Here is a 23,016-nt window from a genome sequence, read left to right as displayed (position 1 = left end):
TAAAAGTGGTAAGAGTGGACATCCTTGTCTTGTCCTAATCTTAGAGAAAAAGCTTTCAGGTTTCCCCCATTGAGTGTGATATTGGCTGTGGGAGAGTTTTTCTTTTTTTAAATCAGCTTTCCTGAGTTCTTTGTAAATTCAGGAGAATATTAATTCTTTACCTATTGTCACCAATATTTTCCCCAGTTTTTTGTCATTTAAATCTATCTTTTGATTCTTGACATGTGAAATTTTTCTTTTTTTGTAGTTAAATTTACTGTTCTTTAGTGACTCCTCCTCCCCTTAAAGTTTAAAAAGAGACCTCCCCTATGCAGGGATTTAATAAACATACTACCCCCCCTTCTTCTCCTTCCTCCTCCCTTTCCCTCTCCTCTTATTTTCCTCTGTCTCTTCATTCTTTTTCATCAAGTTTTGCCTTAAGGCCAGCTTTAAGATAACAAGCCACTAAGCCAGCCCCAATCACTTTGGTCTCTTGGGGGGGGGGGTCTTTTATACCAAGAAAAACGTGGAACTGGGATGGCTTTCTCTACAACACAGCCGTCTCCCTTTCCCTCCTATATAAGCAGTTCAGTGTTGAGCTCCCTAATAAGTATGTGTATATCTGACAATTCATAAACTGCTGAAGTGAAAGGTAGCCTTTAAATATTCTGTGTATAAATTTAGCCATTTATACAGAGAGAATGAAAAAAAATATGGCCTGATTCTGATCAGATGCTGCTTGTTTCTCCTTACACCATGGGGTTCTGTTCTATGTCATTTCCTTTGAAGTCAGTGGGAGCTCTGTGCAGGACGGCACCGCGAACACCGGGCCCTATACATGGAGGTGAGAACTGCCATTACGATAAACTATTCGGCAGTGTGGTGGAGGGAACATGGGTTCAACACACTTGGTGGCTACCCTGCAGATCCCACTGTCTGTGAGAGCTTTGTTCAACTGGAGCAAACAAGAACTTTTTGAATTTTGACATACAAGGGCTCATTCAGCAGAGCATCCCCTGTTATGAGAGGAAGCACAGTGCTGGGCAGACATTGCAGTTTTTAGCCAGCACACTGAGGGCATTTCTCTCACATTCTCTCCATCTGTAAAGAGACTGTTTTCAAGACCCCAGAATGGTTTTCTATAGATTGGAGAGATGTATAAATATTTTTGTATGTTTGTACTCACGTATAATGAGGGGCAGACTACAGTCCTATCAAAGTAGCCAGGCCTTTTCAATGTGGAAAGAAAGAATTCTCTGCAAATTTTAGCTGAGCGTGTTATTGGCTGAAAAGCAGAGCTTACAATAGAGGCGGTGAGAAAAACTTTGATGTGGAGAATCATGCACATTTGCTTGCTGTCTCAGGAGCGTTATTTTGTTGAGTAGCCCACAGAAACTCTCTTTTTACCCCCTTTCACAATGAGCAATGTACCATTTTTTTAGGAAGCCGAATCAAATGATAGTTTCAGGTTATTGTTCTATAGACATCTGAATGAATAGAAGGCAAAGAACAAATTGCCCAAATCCATGGGTGATTTTTTCCACCCACCCCATCCCCTGACTTTGAAATAGTGATATCCCCTTACTGATTCCTTCATCATATCATTCTGCTCCTCTCTCCAGGCCCTTGCTTCGGCTATAGCATAGAAGGCCCCTCACTTCCAAGGACCCCTCCCAGAGCAGGACACCTGCGTTTTGTATTTGTAACATCTCCTATTGGATAGCATCAGAGTGGAGCAGGCCTCTTTTTATGTACAATTTCAAATACTTTTTCGGAAAACTTCTATCCATTCCTGAATTTAGAATAGCCTTTCTTTCCACAGGCCATCAGGTGGTTATCATGTAGACAACATTTAAATCCCTGGGACCAGAGGAGATCACCAAGGGAGGAAATAAATGTAAATGGGGAAGAAGAGAGAACTGAGTTCTGGAACATTCCAAATTCAGGGGACTGGGGAGAAGAGAAAATATGTCTGGGAGACTACTCCAGAATAGTACACGAGGAACAGCATCATTCTTTGAAACAGTAATTATACTGTAATATAATAAACTATTCTGAATATTGCCTTAATTTATATAAGCTGTCCTTTGCCAATAGCTTCTTAAGTGATCTTCCCACTCTCAGCTTATCCTTTACTCCAATCTTCTCTTTATACCGCTTAGGTTAACCTTGGATGAATTTTAGTTTTTTGTGCCCAGATGAAAAAATGGAAAATTGAGTAAGTAAAAATATATTACATTTACATGATGAAATACAGTGCAGCTGTGATTTTTAATAAGAAAATACTTACAAAATCATGTTGAGTTAAGAAAGAATAATCCCAATTTATACACAAACATGCACGTGTACACACACAAATATAAGACCAGAAAAAAGTGCTATATGTGATCCCAGCGGAAGTGTAACATGTTTCTGGGTGGTGGTTTTCCAAGTGACTTTTATTTTATTTCTTAGGCTTTTCTGTGTTTTGCAAATGCCTCTCATTTAAAAAAAAAACAAAAACAAAAACTCGGGGTGTCTGGGTAGCGCAGTCGTTAAGCAGCTGCCTTCGGCTCAGGGCCTGATTCCAGCGTTCTGGGATCGAGCCCCACATCAGGCTCCTCCGCTGGGAGCCTGCTTCTTCCTCTCCCACTCCCCCTGCTTGTGTTCCCTCTCTCTCTGGCTGTCTCTCTGTCAAATAAACAAATAAAATCTCAAAAAAATAAAAACAAAAACAAGCTGTGTTCTTTTCTTTTTTTTTTTTTAAGCGTACCTTAATTATGTTGCTTCATAGTAGGGAAACCAGCTTTGATTCTTTACTGCCTGAAAAGATAATGCCCACATATCTTAATTTAGTTGTCAGCACCCTTCAGACTACAGGCCCAACCTGCTTACCCAAACTCTTTGTTTTAGCTACAGGGACGTGCTCAAGGTCTTCTGAATGCGCTCTGTGCTTTTCTACTACTACGCCTTTTTGAAAGCTGGGATCCTTTTTATTTCCCTCTTTTCCCTGTAATTTCTACAAATCCTTTAAGACACTACGTAAGTTACACCTCTTACTTGGTCCTAAGGCCACGCGTGAAGGAAGAGGTCTCCAAAGGTAAGAGGTTCTATTATTCATTTAGCGTTTACCACAGCATGTTTGGCACTATTGTGGTTCCTCCTCTATGAGTCCATAACTTCTCTCTCCAACTGGCCTTTTGAGTCTTAGAGGGCAGATTCTGTGACTAGAATTCTTAGTGTCCTCAGACCCCATGTGTCTTATTCACAGTATGTGTGTAATAAACATTTCTGGTAGTTTCGAGTCAGTGTCATTTCAAGTGTATCTATATCTATAGATCTCTATCGCTATCTGTTTGATCTCTCTCTTTACATATATGTTTGTATCTTCTAAGTATGTTGAGCTTATTGAAGGAGTAATAAAATTTCAGCAGTTAATTTACTATAAGGGAAATATTTTAAATACATGTAGTTACAAACTACTGCTTAAGCATTCTTTTTCCTTCACAAAAGGTCATCAATCTTCTCTTCAGGGAGTGTTCTCTTCTTACTGTCTTCTGAAGTATAATGTAGCTTTACTTTACTTCTTTCTTCTCCCTGGTCCCAAATACAGTCTCCACATGTGCACTACCTTTGTGGGTGAAATGCTTCCTGCCTCAGTAAAATCCAGCTTCTAAACGAATTTCTGTTAGTTTAGAGAGCAACTTGAGGATTCTGCACTTGGCACCGTTTGATTTCCTTGGCGTCTCTCCATAGTCACCATTTAGAAAGCTCCTGGTCGGCAGGATTTCTCTCCATCATACACTCTGAGGAGATTAAAAAAGGATTGTATTACGTTGGCTTGAAAATGTGATGGAAAATGAAATTTGCTTTACCAAGAAAGAAAGCTTTTGAAACTCAAATTGTTCTAATAAGGCCCTTACACAGGGATAGTTCTTGGTGGAGTAAATGACAGATATGGGAAAAGTTCCTTCTTATTTGGGTTGCCAGTAAGTAAATAGCACAATGTTTGAAATCACTCACACAAATAAAGCAAGCTGCAAAACAATACGATTATATTTATGTTTTGTAAAATACAGGTATTTATATCCTATAAAAAGCGAGCTTGGATTAAGATCTGAAGAAAGGTCCTAAGCTCTAAAGAGCTTATGGTACATATGAAATAATATCCCTATTATTTGCTTTAAGATTAAAACCATGCTAAAATTAAATAAGCATAAGGAAGTCCCAACAAATTCTGATTTTTAAAAATCTATGCGTTTGTAAAAATGTCAGGTTCTTTAGAAAAAAATTTTGGGGGGTCCTGGTTTGTTGGTGCCTTAAGTACATGCTTTATCTGCCTATTGGGTAATTCTGTTTTGTTTACGTGAATGTAAATGCACAGAGAAAGGTCTGGAAAGGAGAACACCAAATCATTAACAGTGGTTCCACCTGCAGACAAGAGTGGGCTGGGGAATGGGGAGCATTGTACTTTTCCATTTTACTCTATTTTTCCCCCTCATCATCTATACCCAAAATGTGGTCGTTTATTCCATGTACAGTTATTAAAATAAACACACGGGGAAAGTAAAATGCCTCACCTTTTCTTTCTTTCTTTCTTTCTTTCTTTCTTTCTTTCTTTCTTTCTTTCTTTTTTTTTGTCTTTAAAATTTGACTGTAGTTGACACATAATGTTACATTAGTTTCAGGCATACAATGTAGTGATTTGATAGGTCTATACATTATGCCATGCTCACCACAAATGTAGCTCCCATCTGTCACCACACAATGCTCTTCAGTCTGATTTATCTCACTTAGCTTAATACCCTCTGGTTCCATCCATGTTGTAAATGACACAATCTCATTCTTTTTATAGCTGTGTGATATTCCACTATATATAAGTAAACATGTATGTATATATTCCACCACATTTTCCTCTCAATCTTTACTTTGCTATCAAATTTTAATATTAAATGCTTATATTTGATGAATGTTCACATCATCTGGAGGGCAGCTCAGATCATCCTCTAAACTGAGTGTCCTGATTTTTCTTTCATTCAGTAACATGGTTTGACAGCTACCCACTCTTAGTCCTTCTCAGATATCGCTGTTAGTCATTAGCACCATTGCCAGTCAGTGAGCTCTTACGGTCTGCCGGGCACTGCGCACAGCTCTGCATGTACTCACTGGTTGAACTGTCACAACAGTCCTGTGAGGTGGGCATTACTATCACTGTCATTGTATAGTGGAAGGAGTAGAGGCTGGAGAGGTTTCGCTCCCTCGTGCAAGCTGGATCATACAGCTAGCGCGTGATGCAACTGGGACAGGTCTCTGGCAGGCCGACTTCACATTCTGCACAGGGAAGAGGATGGAGGTGGAACCCATCTGTAGCTTAAGATTTTTACTTTATTTCATAGGTGGCATATAGACTTTTGCCTAATTGGGAGGTGAATAAGCATCTGGGTCTGGTTGATGTGTTGGTTGAAAATTACTATTATTATGAGGATGATTATTATAGTATTTAGTAATTATGCAGTGCTTTATACTTCAAAGAACTGTGCTTTATAATCATTTATTAGCTGTGTCTCACAACATCTCTATGCTACAAGATGCACTTATTGTGCGTATCTTGCAAAAAGAGAAATTGAGGCAGAGTAAACTGGGCCACAGCTGCATAAGAAACAAGGAGGGTGGAAACGCGACCTCTTAAGGTCTAGAGACTCACTGAACAGCCGAATCTGGACAACAACAGTTTAATTCTTGAAACCTTTTAAAGGGAAGTGTCAGTTCTAATATTTTTTCTCGATGTTTACTTAAAAATTAAATGTAAGGGACACCTGGGTGGCTCAGTTGGTTAAGTGTCTGCCTTCAGCTCAGGTCATGATCCCAGGGTCCTGGGATCGAGCCCCGCGTTGGGCTCCCTGCTCACTGGGGAACCTGCTTCTCCCTCTCCCTCTCCCTCCGTGTGCACTTTCTCTCTCTCAAATACATAAATAAATAAAAATCTTTTAAAAATTAAATGTAAAATATGCTTAAGATTGATGACCATTTGCTTTTAGATCTTCCATTTTTGAAGATTTTATTTCATTTTTGAACTTTCACTGCATCTATGTCAATGTGACATTTTTGCTTGAATTCAACCTTGTTATCTCCCATTTCGCCACACAGGCACAATTTAACCTCAGATCTTGGTTTCCAGTGTCAATATTATATTGCTTCAAATTGCTTCCATTGTTTTTAAAAGATACCCTTTTGTTTGCCGCGCGCACACAGCTGTTCATGATAACTTGCAATGAAAACAAACTGTGTGGAGGAATTATATTGGAGTTAAAGGAAGTCTTGATTTCTGGCACTTAGTTTTAGATTTACACACTTCAAAACTGAAGATTATAAACATATCAACATGACTTGGGAGAGAGAGAGATGAGAAGGTTCTGTGTGAGTTTATTACAATACCTATTAAAAGCCCGGAAGAGATAGCAAGCACTCTTCCATAAATCTGCTAGTCTCAGTTGAGAGGCAGTCATGGCTCTAGCACATGGGAAAGGCTCAAAAAGTATTAATTTAGTGGTTAAGACCATGTCTGTGGAGACAGATTGCCTGGGTTCTAATCCTGGCTCCATTACTTACTAAACTAGTGATGTTTGTGTCTCTCCAGCTGGGGTGGGGGGTGGGGTGGGGGGGAAAGGCTCATTCTCCATTAAATTAGTTATCATGAAATTTATTCAAGTATTTGCTGTTATTTGTCTTTTTTATTTTCAAGGCTGTTGACAAATAACATTAGCTACAATGCCTTTAAAATATTGGTGGTTATATTTATAATCTGGCATGCTGAGAAATGGTACAACATGGTATCCCACAATTGTCTACCCCAGAGAAACAATTTAAAGTTACCCTAAAATATATTGCGATAAGTAGTTATGAGCCCATGTGACATCTACAATCTTCTATACTTGTTTCTTCAAAACATCCATATGACCCCGCACAACAGTCAGAGGCTCTAAACTCAGGGCCCATCATGAAGATTCCGCACGTGAGTGAGGCTGACTTACTGTACTATCCGAATAAGGAGCTGCTTCTGAGCTAAAGACGCTGACGCCCTGGGGGATGCACAGTTAGTGTGCCAGAGTGTCTAAATTTTCAAGGGATGCCAGAAATTGGGATCTTTACGTGATATTTCTCAATTAAAAATTTTTGACTCAATTTATTTCTTTTCTTTTTTAAATTTTTACGTCTCGATTTATTTCTTAGTACAAAAGTCTGTGGGTCAAACAACACATTTGAGGGCCATTGATTGTCAAATATCGGCCAATTATACTAGCACGTACATACAAGTACACTGTGCTGTTAGTCAAATCAGCACATGGTTTCCAAGCACTTGTGCTAAGGCACGAATAAAAGGTGGGGAAGACAAAATATGACAAAGTCTTTACAAAACTCACAAGTCTAATGGGGAGATGGGCAATAATGTCAGAGAAGAGAGTGAAAAATGCTGTAGCAGAGGGTGGAACCCAGGACTTAAGCCTGGTTGAGTTAAGCATTCGATCAGGCCTAGGTTAAAACAGACAAAAAACAAAGAAGCCTATTATTTGAAAGCTTGGCAAACGGTGGACACCCAAGTAGATGGCTCTTTTGTTTCACAAAACACCTTAATGGATTTTTGGGGTGGGAGCTCTGCATGGACAGGGCCAAGCCTTGCACGGTTTCAGGGGGACCATTCCTATTGTGGCTCGTGCAATTGGCACCCCCTCGAGCACCATTCAGATTGTATTCTTTATGAATGGTACCCCCTGGATTTGTGCAACCTGGTAACTCTGTCAACAAAGATAGGCCTGGAGTCTGGCCTGAGAGGAGGATTGAGCTAAATCCTTCTACATAATAAAGAGGAATTTTAAATCTTTGCCTACTGGGTGGAGGCAGGAGGGTGGAGGGGTGCCTGTAATGGGGAAAAGAAAAGGGTTTGGAGGAAAGATCTCTAGGATGAGGGTGGGCCAGCAATTTGGCAACAATCTGGAGCCTATGAACCTGGTGAGAGATTCCCTGTGATGTTTAAAAGAGACACATAAAACCCTCTGTCATCTTCTTTAACTTCTAGGGACACTGACAAATGAAGTCAAACAACTTTTTCTTTGGCATCAAGTATCGCCTTTGAACCCCTTACGTATGAGTCCGCAGATAACCAGGAAAGATTCGACGCTCAGGCTCACATGGCTCACATTGGTTAAATTTACAATATTGTAATAACTTGCCTTTTAACTGTTTTTCTTCAAAAAGCTCAAAGTGCTTATACTTTTATTTCCTCATTTGTTCTAACATTCCAGTGTGGGAGGGGAAGATTTATGATAACATTATTTATAGATGGAGAAATTGAAATAGAGATTAAGTCGCTTACTCAATGTTGCATAGTTTGGGTGGTGGAGCCCACACTGGAATTCGGTTCTTCAAGCTCCTGCCACGAAGTGGAGAGAGCATGAGTTTTGGAATTAGAGAAATCTTTGTTTGAACAATCCAGATTTCTGCCCTTTCAGTAAGAATGTGGCCTTAAGTCAATTATTTCACCTAGGTCTCAGTTTTTCTCTTCTGTAAAATTAAGACCATAAAACCTCATACTAGTGTAGTGAAGATTAATTTAGAAAATGCATGTAAAGCCCTGCCACAGAGTAGTTCCCAAATAAGATTAGTTCCACCCCTAACCCAGTATTATCTGGTTAAATTTCAGTACAGATTTAAAGTAATCAAAAAAGAATCCTCCATGAATACTCATTTTTTTTTTCTAGCCTCATCTCCCACTGAGAGCAAAACATGAATAAAAATGCTTCTATACATCGTTTAATTCAATGGGAGAACTTTTGCTTCAGTGGGGTTATTCCTGTCGGGGGGAATTAGAAAAAAGAGTTATGTGACAGACAAGATAGTACAGTGCAGTGTTTCTAAAACTTGACTATGTATCAGAGTCACTTACAAGGCCTGTGAAAATACAGATTGCTGGGTCCACCCTGGAGTTTCTGATTCAGGAGGTCTGGAGTAGGGCCTAATAATTTGCATTTGTAACAAGTTTACAGACGATGTTGATGTTGCTAGTCCAGGGAGGACACCTCAGAGAAGCACTAGCATGGTTAAGGGAAATTGGGGGGGTGGGGCCCAGCAGTCTGTGTTCTAACAAGCCCTCTGGGTAATTCTGATGCACTTACCAGTTTGAAAACCACTGGCATAGTGATGAAAAGCATCTGAGGAGACAGACTCAACATTCGAATGCTGACTGCGCCATTTACTAGTTAGATAACTAGTTCGGTGAAAGACCTCCAGCATATCTGAGTCCTGCAGGAGCCTGACAAGGTCAGGATTCCTTCTCACTATCCTTCTAAGCCTCTCCGTGGAAAGAGAAGTTAGTGAGTCCTGCCAATCCAAGCTCTGTTTTTCACTTCTTCACACTGTGAGGCATGGAAGGGTGCTTATTTGGGTATTAGGGAAGTATTTACAAACACTTCTGCAAACACAAAAATAAAATAAACAAGACAGTGCTGTAAATAAAGCCAATGGCAAAGGTATTGTTTACATCTTAAATTCATAATAACGGGTTCTGAACCATTTCCATTTTCCTGCCTTTCTTACTAGAAAATTTTAAAAAACCTTCCTCCCCCACAGTTTTAAGAGATGCTTGTAAATATGTTTTGCAGACACTATGCATGTTAAAAGGATCCCCCCCACCCTTCCTCCCATATCTGGCCTCAGATACAGAATCTGCCTCAGATGTTCAGTGCCTTCCTGATTTTGTGGCTGAGGAATTTCTTCTTCTTCTTCTTCTTCTTCTTCTTCTTCTTCTTCTTCTTCTTCTTCTTCTTCTTCTTCTTCTTCTTCCTCTTCTTCTTCTTCTTCTCCTTCTCCTTCTCCTTCTCCTTCTTCTTTTTTTTTTTCTCCTTTCCCTGCTTGGCATCTGAGCCTGTGAGTCCTCAGGCTGTCCCAGCTCCCAGCGTCACAAATATCCAGGCCGGCCCCATGACATTCTTTGGCTTACCTACCTTCATTTTTCCTATTACAAAACTCTCTACTCTTTATTTCCTTAACTAAGCTTTTCTATCGCCTATTGCTAACCCAGTTTTCCAAACTGCCCCCTTCTAGAGTGATCCACAGGAGGAGAAACCGTTCCTGTTGATGGTGACGTAGAATTGTGGACTTTTATCCAGTCCTACTTGGAACTAGGTACACTGAAGTGTTTATCATGCATGTTCATTTTGAATTCCCACACAATCCAGAGGTGATTATACATATACGGATACACACATATGCAAATAAGGAAACCGAGGCTTAAAGAAGTCAAGCAACTTGCTCAAGGTGAAAAAGTGAAAGTGCATAACAGGATGCAGGCAATAAGATTCCAGAGCCTCCTGGCTCTTGGCTTCTGTTCAAATTCCAAGTAATGCTGAAATATAGGAATATAATTTGCCTCCTGCCCTTAAAGAGCTTAAAAATCTTATTAGGGGTAGATGAGATTTATACACACACCACCAGCTAAAGTCGAGAGCCACGGTTTGTGGTATTGGGTTTGGTATCTTTGACCGGCTTCTTCCGATGCAAGATACAGATAATAACAACAACCCCAAGGGGTTGGGGATGATTGACTGAGTGAAGCATCCGAAGCGCGCGTAATACAGCGCCTGTCGCGTAGTAAGCGTTCAATAAATGTTAACTATCACTATTTTTAAAGGAGGCGGTCTGGAGTGGAGAGAATACTGGAGAGTCGGGAGGCCGGCTGTATACGCTGTATACGCCCTGCACCAAAATTCTCCGATCCTCGGTTTCGTGGTCTGTAAAATTAGGTGGCTAGAGTGGAATAACTGGAAGAGCAGTAAGAGACGTAGCCGTCGCTGGGAAATGCGAGGGGCCTCGGGGCAGAAAGGGTTAGTGACGAGTCTGGGGGCGGCTTTACGGAGCTCAGCGGGAGAGGCCCCGCCCCACCCCGCCCCGCCCCGCCTGGGAGGCCCTGGCAGCTCCAGCCCGCGAGCAGTTCCGGTGCCAAAACTCTTCCCTCCCCCGCTTCCCCGGAAGTGCTTTTCCAAGGTTCGGGCCGGAGAGAGGCCTTGTAGGCACAGCTGCTGAGCCTCGATCGGCTCCGAGTAGGGGCTCCTGCCCGGGTTGGAGCTCGGGGGTCCACAGCCGCCGACCCGCGCCTGCCTCCTCCCAGCGCCCGGGCCGACGGTGAGTGGCCGGGGGAGCACACCCGGACGGCCTCGGGCCGCGTCAGGGCTTGTGCTCTCGGGCCCCCGCTGCCCGCTCAACGCTGCGGGCTCGGCTGTCGGGGTTCGGGGAAGGGGCTTGTCGATCGCCGACGTCCTTACCGACTCCGCCGGGCGGGAAGGAGCGGGCGGCGGGGCCTTGGGGTGGGCGGGGCGGAGCCGGGGAGGGGGTTCCTGGAGCTGTTGTAGCCGTTGGGACTTGAGAGTGGGGATGGGCTGGGCCTCGGTCCATCCGATCTCCTCATTTCTGCTCCCCCAAATCTTCGCGTTGCCTCCCGGATTGGGTTTTCTCTCTTCACCTGGGGCTGGGAACCTGGACGCCGGACTTATTCTTGGGCTCCAGTTCCCGACTTTCGCGTCCTCCGGGTCTGTCCTCGGGTCACTAATTAGCCCGGGTCCCAGGGGTGTCGTCTTCTCAGCCCCAGGGCTGGGCGATGAATGTGTAGATGCCGGGGATCTTTTGCAAAGCTTTTCATCCAGACCCGCCTAGGGGTTGCCCGGGATCGATTTGGAATGCGCTTGGGACCGGTTCTGGATACCTAGGTCAGTGTGGCACCAGCGTGCCTCCCATGATCTTTACTCACTGGAAAGCTTGCTCAAGCTGTTGCTGAAGTCATGTAGAAAAACAGCTTGCTTGAGGAAAATCAGTAGTTAAGATAAGTTCCCTTGTTTTCTTGCAGACTTAAAAAAAGGATGCTGTTCTCTAATACGCACTCCTGATTCTGGTGGCTATCTAAAGTCACAGTTGAATGGCGAGTTCAGTCTGCAGTTATAGCACGAATTGATTACAGAGGGTTGGAGAATTAATTGTACCTCCTCTTCCCCTACGTTTGTATACTTTCATTTTTGGACCTGTCATTTTCCTTAACTTTTAAAGAAAAATTTTTCTCAGTAACTCCTTAGAGGCTCCCTATACTTCACAGTTGTGCTGCAATGCAGAGGTTCACACAAGTGGACCGAGGTGTGTGTGTGTGTGTGTGTGTGTGTGTGTGTGTGTGTGTGAACCTATATTTTGAAATGTTCACCTGGGATAAATTAAGAATTTCTGAGAGAAGAAAGTGATGTAGGTAGTTTTTTTAGTGAACAGATTTCAGGTAGTAAACTGCTGGAAGGTTTGTCGGCGATGAAGGTTTTCTACATTTAGTACTGATTTTTAAATTATGATCACAAGAGAATGTGGTTACTGCAGGTTGTGACTGCGTGCGGGTGACCATTGTTTTGCAGTGTAAAGTATACACAAGCCACCTTTGTGAAACCAATGACACTTAACTGCATTTCTCATCTTGTGCTTATATTAGGACTTATACTGTAGTTTTTTGGGTGCTTATCTCATTCTTTCTCCTCCTACTACTGAAAGGGGAGGTAATATCATGCGTTAGGGAAAATAGACTGAAGCGGTAAGTTCAGTGAGCTCTCCTGTGAAAAAGAAATTTTCAGTGTTGTTGATTTTCAGCAGGCAAAGGGTGGATCAATTTTTTTAAAAATTCTGTTTCTTTTATTCCTTTATTGATTGTGGTCAGAGGGTGGTTGGTTTTTAAAGTCCCTGGAAAAAATTGTGGAGGGAAGATTAGTTGCCCAACTTTTAGATTTAGATAGAAACTGTAGATTCTTAGCCGTTTGAAGTACTTAATTGTTCAGAGCTTATGGTTGGAATTTTGGAATTGAGAAAATCTGCAAAAGGAGTCAAGTTAAATATTATGGATCCATAGTGAGAGTATGAAAGCTAATGTGTTTTGAAGGGAAATATTTCAAGAATTGTAAGAGCAGAAAAAGGTAATCGGGGAGTTACTTAGGCACTGTAAATTTTATTATGTTCAAGTCCATTCAGTAGATACTGAGTATTTGCGTTGCAAATTTTATTGTATTATTCAAGTCAATGGGTACAGAATGTTTGCTATGTTAGGCATCAAGCTATGTTGGGCAACCATGTAGGAACACATATACAGCCATAACCATTAAAATTCATGTTTTGGCAATAATTTTCTAAGGTGTGTCAGAAATCATGAAGAGGTAAATTGTATTGCTTAGGCATATTACATTTTTTTTCTAACTGTAGGTGAGCGTTGTGTGTTTCATGAAAAGCACTGTCAGGCATTACAGGGTACAAAGATTAAGTATTTGGTCTTTAGGAATTTGAAATCTAGAAGGGGATGTAAGATATTTACATAAAAATATGTAAATACTTACTGTGTGAGTGGTTGGGCCTAAAGTTTGGAGTTATATGAAGGGAAAATGGGTTCATTTTTAACTGGAGTAATCAGCTAAAAAGTGGAAAGTGGGGAGGTAAAAAATAACTCTGAAGCTCTTGAGCACTTAGCATCATGGTCTATGCTAGTTGCTTTCCATACATTTCCTAAGCTTCACAACAACATATAAACGTCTTCCTTAGCAAATAAGAGGACAGTGCTCAAATATATTAAGTAGCTGAACCTCAGTTTGAATCCAGGTCTGCCTGGTGCCAAAGCCTGTGCATTTCCAGTCTATCATGCTACCTCTCGATAAACTGGTAGCCTGAGTTTCACATTGCAGAGGGTAAGACTTTTCTACAACAAGAATTTAGGGGTTGGGAGTAGGTGGATGAAAGCTTTTCAGATAAAGGGAGTGATGTAAGCACAAGGCTGGAGGTGGGAAAGTTCATTGTATACACAGAAAAGTTAGTGGACGGATTACTTAGAATATAGGGTTCATTTTTGGAAATAAGAGATGAGGTTTGAAATTTTAAGTGGGTCTGGATTGAGGAGCATGTTTAAATGCTGTATTTAGGAGTTCAACATTTAGGAGGTATTGAGAAACTGCTAGGTCTAATAGTGTAGGATGTGAAGGGATTTGTTGTAGAAAGCCAGCTTTCAATGTAGTATCTGTACTGGGCAAGGACAGTGGCATTGAGATGGGGTGGGTGGAGGAGGGGTTGTTGGGGAAGGTTTGGAGAACCTGGAAGTTGAAAGTTATATTCATTTTAAGTGTGGGTGGTGGTGATGGGGGTACTATTACTAGAAATATAGGCAAGGAGGTGCATAATAAGATCAGTTTTGAAGAGGTTGAGTTTTTTATATACTTGCAAAACGCTGGAATTGCCCAGAGGCTTTTGGAAATGTGGGTTTGTAGTTCATGAGAGAGGTCAGTGCTAGGCATATATTAAACATGGGTGTAGAGAGAGTAATACAAATAGATGTACTAGTTGAATCTGTGTAAAGAGATGAAAGAGCTGAGAGGGAGTTTACAAGGAAAGAAAAAAACGAACCTTTATTTTAGATGGCATCTGTTGAAAACAGAAGGAAAAGATAGTCTGTACTGTATTCTGCTCCCTCTCATTGCAAATTCAGATGGAGTACAAAGAATCTGATCATTGAAAATCCATTTGGGAAATAAAATTTTCTTGCCTTTGCTAGCAAGGATATTATGCTATCATTACCCCCTTTCATGGAGGATGAACTATTTCAGACTCACTTGTTACAGAGTGTTAGGCTTTAGTTACTTAAGAGCTGTTTGGTTTTCTTTTGGGCTTTTGTTGGCAAGTGATACGTGAGGATTTGGAAGCCATCTCTGATAGGTATTCTATTTATTCATATTTATGACTTTCAATTTTGGTTTCAATATCAAGAGCCTTTGAATATTCAAAAATAATTTTTGTCCCTCCTATTCCTCCTGGCTGCTAATAGTGCCTTTCATGGAAAATGGTATTTAATTACATACTTTTCTTCCAACTCTCTTTTATAAGTACTTTTGATTAACACAGGTAGTTTTGTCTTTAATGTTCTGATTATCCTAGAGGGATGGAATGATAAGCTGCCTTTATCCATCATGTAATGATACATCTATAAAAACTATGTATTTTTATTTGGAAACTGAGGACTATAGACTTATGGAGTTTCATGTAGTTTTCTGTTTGATATTTAAATATGGGGAACCTGAGTATTAATGTGTAAAAGATTGTAATAGTTTGCAGAATGAGGCTTAGAGTTGTAACTTTTTGAGGGCAAGTTTATTATTTTTAGACCGAGTTACCAGGGAAGTGTTTATTTCTTTCTTGAGAATTAATACATTCCTTTTGTTTTTGAGAAATATGTTTTTTACTATATCACAGGCTCTTGGGAATGTCCTAAGAGTCCTGTGTCAGTCTTGTTGGAGGCAGGGGGTTTTGTGTGTGCTTTGTCTGGGCTGGTTGGCTTAGTTGCAGTGAGCCTGGTATTAATGAGGCAAAGGTCAGGAGTTCCATTTAGCTTCGGTCTGAGTGATGGCCAGGGAAGTACACCTCTAGCCAGCTGTCTTGGAAATTCCTCGGTTGTCATTGGTCACAAAGGTGACTGGATTAGGGTGGATCTTTATACCACTGAAAGAATATTAGAGGAAACTTAGCATAATGGTTAGTAGTTCTGACTCTGGAATTAGACAGACCTGTGTCAAAATTCTTGGTCTGCGATGTTGGGAGAGTCCCTAAACCTCTCCAAGCCTCTACTTCCTCATTATTGAATAGGTTAATATTTGGTTTGGGCATGTCCTACCGTTGTTTTCTTTTTCCAGCTGGGAGTTAGCTGCTTAGACCTGTGGTTCCCTAGTGCTGGACTATGGAGAGGTGTCAGTCCCTGACAGAGTTTTCACTTGTCTGAAATGAGAATGGGTTAGCTTTTCGTAAAGCTAAATCTGTAGAATTTAAAAGATAATATTTTTTCTAAAATTGTCTTTTACCATTTTTGACGTAAGCATATTAGTTGTTTTATGGTGGTGGTAATTGGTAGTTATTTTCTTTTTAAATGTTCTTGGCAAAATAAAAGTTGGCAACTCTATTCTGGTCCCCCAGTTTTGTTTTTAAGATTATGGTTCTGTGAAATCTGAAAATCTTGGCTTAAACAGAACCAGGGAATTGGGGGAGATTACTCATCCAATATATTATACATAGTCAAATTAGGTTTGGGAGTACATTCTGCCGTTGTATTATCCTATAGGAACTGTATTTTGATTCTCACCACGACTGAATTAATGTTGTCAGATTTTACATTAAGACTTTCAGGGAGCAGTTCAGATTATTTTCAGTTCAAACAAGTTGCTTCAAATTATTTAAGGCTGTATTTCTCAACCAGAGTCCCAAGAGGAAACTGGTGAACTGGGGGGGGGGGGGCTGCCTGGGGGTGCTGCTGAAAGTCATTACTCTGTTGATTAGCCAACAAGATAAATAACTAGCCTTTGACATAGTGAAGTAGTAGAAATTGGCTTTCCTTTTCACCTCTTCTGCAGGGAAGATCTTTGACGCTAGAGCAAGAAAAGCTTTTTTATTTAATAAAGCAAGTAAACCTTGTACAAATATCAGTATTCAAAATGCCTTCTAGAGAAAGAATAGTTCAGCACTTTGCATAATGGGTTATGTAAGTGGAGCCACAGAAGTCCTCCTGGGGACACAAACCAATTATTAGCATAAGCGCTATTGAAATTACATTCAGTTGTCTAGATGAGAAGCATTTGACTCCCTCGTTCACTTAGTGTTGAGAGGCAGATGCAGAAAAGTTAAGGTGCAGACCTGGCCTAAATGACTGTTAAATTAAGGCTTAACATTTGTTTCCTTTTAGTGTTTTTGGTTAGGTAATTTTAAAAATTGGGAGTGCTATAGAAATACTGAATATGTGTTAGAATGCCTAAAGCAAAATTTCAGATTAGGCTGAAAAGCTTAGGCCCTCTGTCTTTCAATTTTAAAGGAAACTGGAGGTTTGCTGCTTTAGGTATTAAGGATGTTATTGTTTTATAGAGTTTCGTTGTATATCATTGTTTCTGGTAAATAAAAGAATCATATAGAATTCATTTATTTTAACAATGCTTACATTTTTCCTCCAGAATATTCCTACTGGCAGAAATGAATGGTATGCTTAGAAGTCTGGAGAGGTAGCCCAAAGTGTCCTGCTATAAGTAGAAATTTCATGATTCCTGTAGGGTTTTATTTTTAAAAATTCACATGAATTTCATGTTTTGCTATTTTATGTAGATGTAAACAGTGTTTTAAAGTCGACTAAAATTGGTGCCCCCAAAAAGGGGCGGTATGTTCTTCCTGTGGATTTTCATATCTCTGTGACATGGCTTGTATTACAGTTCAGTGGCTCTGTGCTTCACCTTTTAATTTTGGCTCATTAAAAAAAAATGCTGTGTTCTGATGGGTTTTGGTGGGACACGGGATAGTGGACAATTATTGACGCTTTTATATGTTCTTAACAAACAGCAAACTGTTTTGAATACCACCAAGGAGCTGTAGTTTCATAGAGATAAAATGCCTTTAAAAGGAGATTTAATCAATTTTAAGATGTTCTTTGTATTTAAGATTATTTATGATCACTATATTTCTAGTGTTATAAAAAATATAGAAGCAGTGTCTAATTGAACTTTCTGTAATGATGGAAATGTTCTGTATCTGTGCTATTCAATATAGTGGCCCTCATTTGGCTACTGAGCACTTAAAATGTGTCCGGGGTTACAGAGGAACTAAATTTGAAATTTTATTTGATTTTAATTAATTTAAATGTGAATAGCCCCACTTGCGGCCAGTGACTGTACTGTATTAGAGATAATGCTGCTATCAGGGGTTAGGAAGACATGGAGAAGGGAGGTTAGAAATCTTCATGCTCAGTTATAGGCAAAATTAGGCCCTTGGTAAGTATTTCTTAAATATTTCTCAAATAATATTTTTATTGTTTCAGTTTTTTAAAAAGATTTATTTACTGAGAGAGAGAGAGAGCGCTAGTGTGCACATGTTGGGGGGAGAGGGAGAGAGAAACTTGAAGCGGACTCCATGCTTGTGCAACCCCAGGTGAGGCTCGATCTCACCACCCTGAGCCAAAACCAAGAGTCAGAGGTTTAACTGACCACTCCATCTAGGTTCCCTTGTTGTTTCAATTTTTAAGACCAAAGTTTGCGAAGTATTCTTGATTTTTAGAGAGTGATCACTAGTCTTGATTTTTTTTTTCTTCTGTGTTGATTTTAAAATTTTACTTTTATTACAGAAGCATACAGTATACAGAATGTACAATTTAAACAATTGTAAAATGAATTACATTGCCAGTATCTTTGAAGTCAATTTATAACCCTTACTACTTGTGTTCTCTGACACACTTCCTGAGAGACCACCATCTAAATTTTGTGTTAATTTTGTGTTAATCATTCCCTTTTCCTTTTAATTTTCATGAATTAAAGGAAATTTTATTTCCCTCTCTCTTCCAGTTTGGAAGTTAAACTTTATGTAGTTTTCCTTTATTTTAGTTTTCCCTAACTCCCAGCAAATTAGATATTATTACTGTTTTCAACACTTGCTTTAATTTGCCTCTGCCTTTACAGTATCTTTGCTCATCATTTTCATTTCCATCTCAGACCTCTTGTTTGGGATCTAAGGTCATTTTCTCTCTGCCTGAAATATATCTTTCAGAATTTTCTTCAGTGAGGGTCTGTTGTTGGAAAACTTCTCATTTGTTTGAAAATGTCTTTATCTCATTCCTGAAGATGGGTTTTTCTGAGTATGCATTTTATGTTAGCAGTATTTTGTTGTTGTTGCTCATTATAGATCTTATTCCATTCTCTTCTGGCTTTTATTGCCGTTGAAAACTCTGTAATCCGTCTAATTGTCATTCTTTTATTATAACTGTATTTAGCATCTGTTTTCCACACTTTCATTTTGATGTTTAGAAGTTGATTTCTTTTTATTCCGTGCTTGGAATTCACTAGGCCATTGAATCCGATGACTGGTGCCTTCAACAATTTTGGAGAACTTCTGGCCATTTTCTCCTCAAATTTTATCTTCCATATTTTTTATCTGGAACTTGTATTTGAAGTAGGTCTTCTTACTCTACCCTCCATGCCTCTTAACCTGTTTTTCATATTTTCCATTTCTTTATCTTTCTGTGTTGTGTTCTGGATAATTAGATCTTTTCTTCCGGTTAGCTAATTCTTGCTTCATCTCTGTTCAACTAGTTTATTGAATTTAAACATTTTTTTCACTTTGTTTTAACTATTATATTCATTTTTATAGTAAAATATACATAAGTATAATTTACCACTTTAAACTACTTGAAAGTGCTCAGTTCAGTGATGCTAAGTGCATTCACTGTCACTGCTGTCCCTCCCCAGAACTTTTTTTTATCATCAGGAACTGAAATCTGTGACCATTAAACAGTAATTTCCCATTGTCTCCTCCACCCAGCCCCTGGCAAGAACTATGTTACATTCTTTTTCTATGAATTTGACTATTCTAGGTACTTCACCTAAGTGGATTATACACTATTTGTCCTTCTGTGTCTGGCTTATTTCACTTAGCAAAATGTCTTCAGGGTTCATTCATGCTGTAGCATGTTCACTGAGTTTTTAAAAATTTTATTTACTATACTTTTTTCATTTTTAGAAGTTTCTGGTAGTTCCTTTTTAAGACTGCTTTATCTTTACTATTTTTTGGTTGTCATACTTTTTCTTGGTTGTGTACTCAAGCTGTCTTTTATTTCTTAAAAACCCATTAAATATACTTATTTTATACTTTGTCTCTGATTATTCCAATATCTGAAGTCTTTGCAGATATGATTCTGCTGTTTGTTTTGCTGTATTAATTTTACAGAGTGATTTTTAATAGTACTTTAAAATTGTATAGGTGAGAGCTTATAAATAAACCCCTGGAGGTTCATTTCCTGTTTTCTTAAATTTTGCTCAAGGTATTACCTGGTTTATTTACTGTATAGTTACTTTTTTCCCCCTTACAACTAATAAATAATCTGTAGGGAGGTATCCTAGTGTTTTATTTTTTCTTGATGAAAAACTAAGTATAGTGATATACCTTACATTTCTATGGGGCCTTCTAGTTTGCCAAGCATTTTTATATTTTATGATTTTATTTGAAAGTTCTGGAAAAAAAGACTCAGAGACATAGCTAATAAGAGGTGGCATTGGAATTCAAACGCTGGTTTTCTTAAGATTCTTTTTACTAGCTATGCTTGCCTTTTAGGTTACAAGATAGACTGTAAACTTAGGCATGGTCTGTGTCTTGTTCGCTGTTACACCGTCAGTACCTTGGACTTTTGAATGAATAAATAACATAGGGGCGCCTGGGTGGCTCAGTCGGTTAAGCGCGTCTGCCTTCGGCTCAGTTCATGACCCCAGGATCCTGGGATCAAACCCCACATCAGGCTCCCTAATTCTCTCTCCCTCCCCACCCCGCCACTCCCCCTGTTTGTGCGCGCTCTCTCTCTCTCTGTCAAATAAATAAATAAAATCTTAAACCCAACAACATAGACATGAGTTGCTGTCTGACAGGTGTTCTATTGTAATCTTGTTATTTATGTATTTTATGTTTATATATACATATAGATATCTATAATGTATAATTACATACATATAATCACTGAGAGCTTAGAGCTTGTGTGGAAGGGGTTTTTGATGCTTTGCATAACTCTAGTTAAGATTTTTCAGATCATGGGGCACCTGGGTGGCTCAATCGTTAAGCCTCTGCCTTCGGCTCAGGGCGTGATCCTGGCATTCTGGGATCGAGCCCCACATCAGGCTCCTCCGCTGGAAGCCTGCTTCCTCTCCCACTCCCCCTGACTGTGTTCCCTCTCTCGCTGGCTGTCTCTCTCTCTGTCAAATAAATAAATAAAATCTTTAAAAAAAAAAAGATCTTTCAGATCAAAGATTTGATGTATTTGCCTATAGCAAAGAAAATTTGGTTTCCTTGAAAACATTAGGTGATGAAGATTAGTGAGGTGGATTTTCTGATGCTAGTTCAATTCTTTTTCTAGTTATTAAACAATTCTTTTAAGACTTAGGTGATTCAGAGGAAATGATTCAGGGTTTTCCTAAGGTCACTTTTTGCATTTGACAAAGTAGGATGAAGTGTTGGTTAATGTAATCTTTTGACCTGGTGAATTGGTAGAAGCTGGGCCCTAGCCAAATTCATGCCTTTTTTCTCTTACCTTTTATTTTCTATCTCCCATTCTTGGTTAAAGCTGGAGGGATGTGGGCATTGAGTCTTGGCTGGAACATGAATTCATTCACTGGCTGACTGAGTCAGTAAATAGCTCTTGGGAAGCCCAGTAGGTATCAAGAACCCTGCTAGGCATTGAGGTTAAAATGGAGGATTAGGATGGATGTGGTTGCTGTCATATAGCACAGACTAGAGGTCATGAACTATTATATCCTTTGTCTGTGTTAGTCATTTATATATTTAAATTGAATATATGTAAGAAAATCATATTTATATCTGTTGGAACTTATCTGGCAAGGGAGAGGATTCTGAGGGCTATTGCTTAATGGAATGTGTAAGTATAGGGTTTGAGATTCAGAACTAGACAGTTAAGCATATTCTGAAAATTGACTGATACTTTCATTTAAATTGAAGCCTTTTATTAAAGCCTGACCTAAGTAAGTTATGGTTCAATCTAAAGACTGCTGTTTGCCTCATATGTGGTTTTGTGCACAGTTAGTATGTAGTAGTGTCTTGAAAGTTCTATATTTCACGGCTCATTTTACATTCCTTTATCTCCCACCCCCTCAAAAAAAAAAAAACGTAATTTATTTGCAAGCACATGTATTTTTTTTTAACAAACTTATTTTGAGGTAGAGACTCATAGGAAGTTGCAAAAATAGTAGTGTCCTATATATTTCTCACTCATTTTCCCCAGTAGTGACATCTACATAGCTGTCATACAATATGAAAACCAGAAAATTGGTATTGGTACATTACTGTTAACTAGACCATATACAGGTCTCACCATTTTTTAAGATCCACATTTCTGTGTATGTGTTATAGTTCTGTACAGTTTTATTCCATGTATAGTTTGGTGTAACCACCGTAATCAAGATTCAGAACTGTTCCATCACCACAGAAGAGTTCCCTAGTGCTTCCTCTACGTATTCACAACACTACCCAACGCTAGTTTTGCCGTTATGAGAGTATTGTGTGAATGATATAATACAGTACGTAATCTTTTGAGGTGCGTATCTTAAAAATATAATTTGTTTTAATTCTAAAAGTAAAATAACATTTCAGAAATGTTAGACGATGGAAAAAACATATTTTGAAACCACTCTTCTAATAGTCACCATTTTGGAGTTTTTTTTACAGCCTTTTTCATATGATATTTTAGATCATATTTTTAGTATATGCTCAATTTTATTTGCTTTTTTAAACTTAATGTTATATTAAATATTTTTTGTTACCATCGTACTTAATTTTCACTATGATAAGAAATGTTGCAGAAAACACCTTTGAGCATATTGATTTCTTCATTTTTTTAGTTATTTCCTTAGGGCAGATTCCCAGATGTGTGATATTGAGCCAAAGGATATGAAGGTTTATTAGTCTTGAAACATTTGGTCAAATTGCTTCTCAAGAGGATAGTATTACTAGTACTGTTTCACTGTATCCTTCTTAGAGTGGATATTAGTGTTACTTCCCTGCCCCCCCAACTTAATAAGGTGAAAAATGTACTTCATTGTTCTAATTTTAGAGTGCAATGCTTTATGTAACATTGTTTTCCTTGAAGAGGAAAATTGATTGTAATGTCAGAATGACATGAACTTTTAAAAATATGATTTTGCTTTTAAGTAATTTAGAAAGCATTTTAATATCTCTGTTAGTGTTCAACCGTTCTGAGGAAGAGGTTGAATCACCAGATCCTTCTCTTTACCTTAACTGTAACCTCCTTAGTTGGCGGGTTTGTTACCTCCAAATGATTGCCAGTTTCTGCATTGCTTCTCTTCAGTCTCTGCCATTATCTCTTAGTTACTATCCTCAGTCTGGATCCTTGACCTTTCCCCTGTCTGTTCCCTCATCAGAGAATGGCTGCTCCCTCCAGTGGTACCATACCGGCACCTCATTCATTTTTCCTATGTT

General features: G+C 39.2%; 1 protein-coding gene across 19 annotated transcripts in view; it reads left to right on the top strand.

Moving 5' to 3' along the window:
• The first annotated feature begins 10,972 nt into the window (after positions 1-10,972).
• Positions 10,973-23,016, top strand: part of FRS2 (fibroblast growth factor receptor substrate 2) — a 112,380-nt gene continuing 100,336 nt past the window's right edge. For 18 of the 19 annotated variants that reach the window (XR_008960822.1, XR_006409742.3, XR_006409740.3 and 15 more), the window contains exon 1: positions 10,975-11,133. The gene's annotated coding sequence lies outside the window, so the exon portion shown is untranslated. Of the gene's footprint in view, positions 11,134-23,016 lie in introns of all 19 variants that reach the window. The other variant, XM_057316560.1, reaches the window with a different exon arrangement.

This window comes from Ursus arctos, unplaced genomic scaffold, assembly GCF_023065955.2.
Source record: "Ursus arctos isolate Adak ecotype North America unplaced genomic scaffold, UrsArc2.0 scaffold_21, whole genome shotgun sequence".
Classification (NCBI taxonomy): Eukaryota; Metazoa; Chordata; class Mammalia; order Carnivora; family Ursidae; genus Ursus; species Ursus arctos.
The sequence above is the reverse complement of the archived record's forward strand: the minus strand, read 5'-3'. Positions and strand labels throughout refer to the sequence as shown.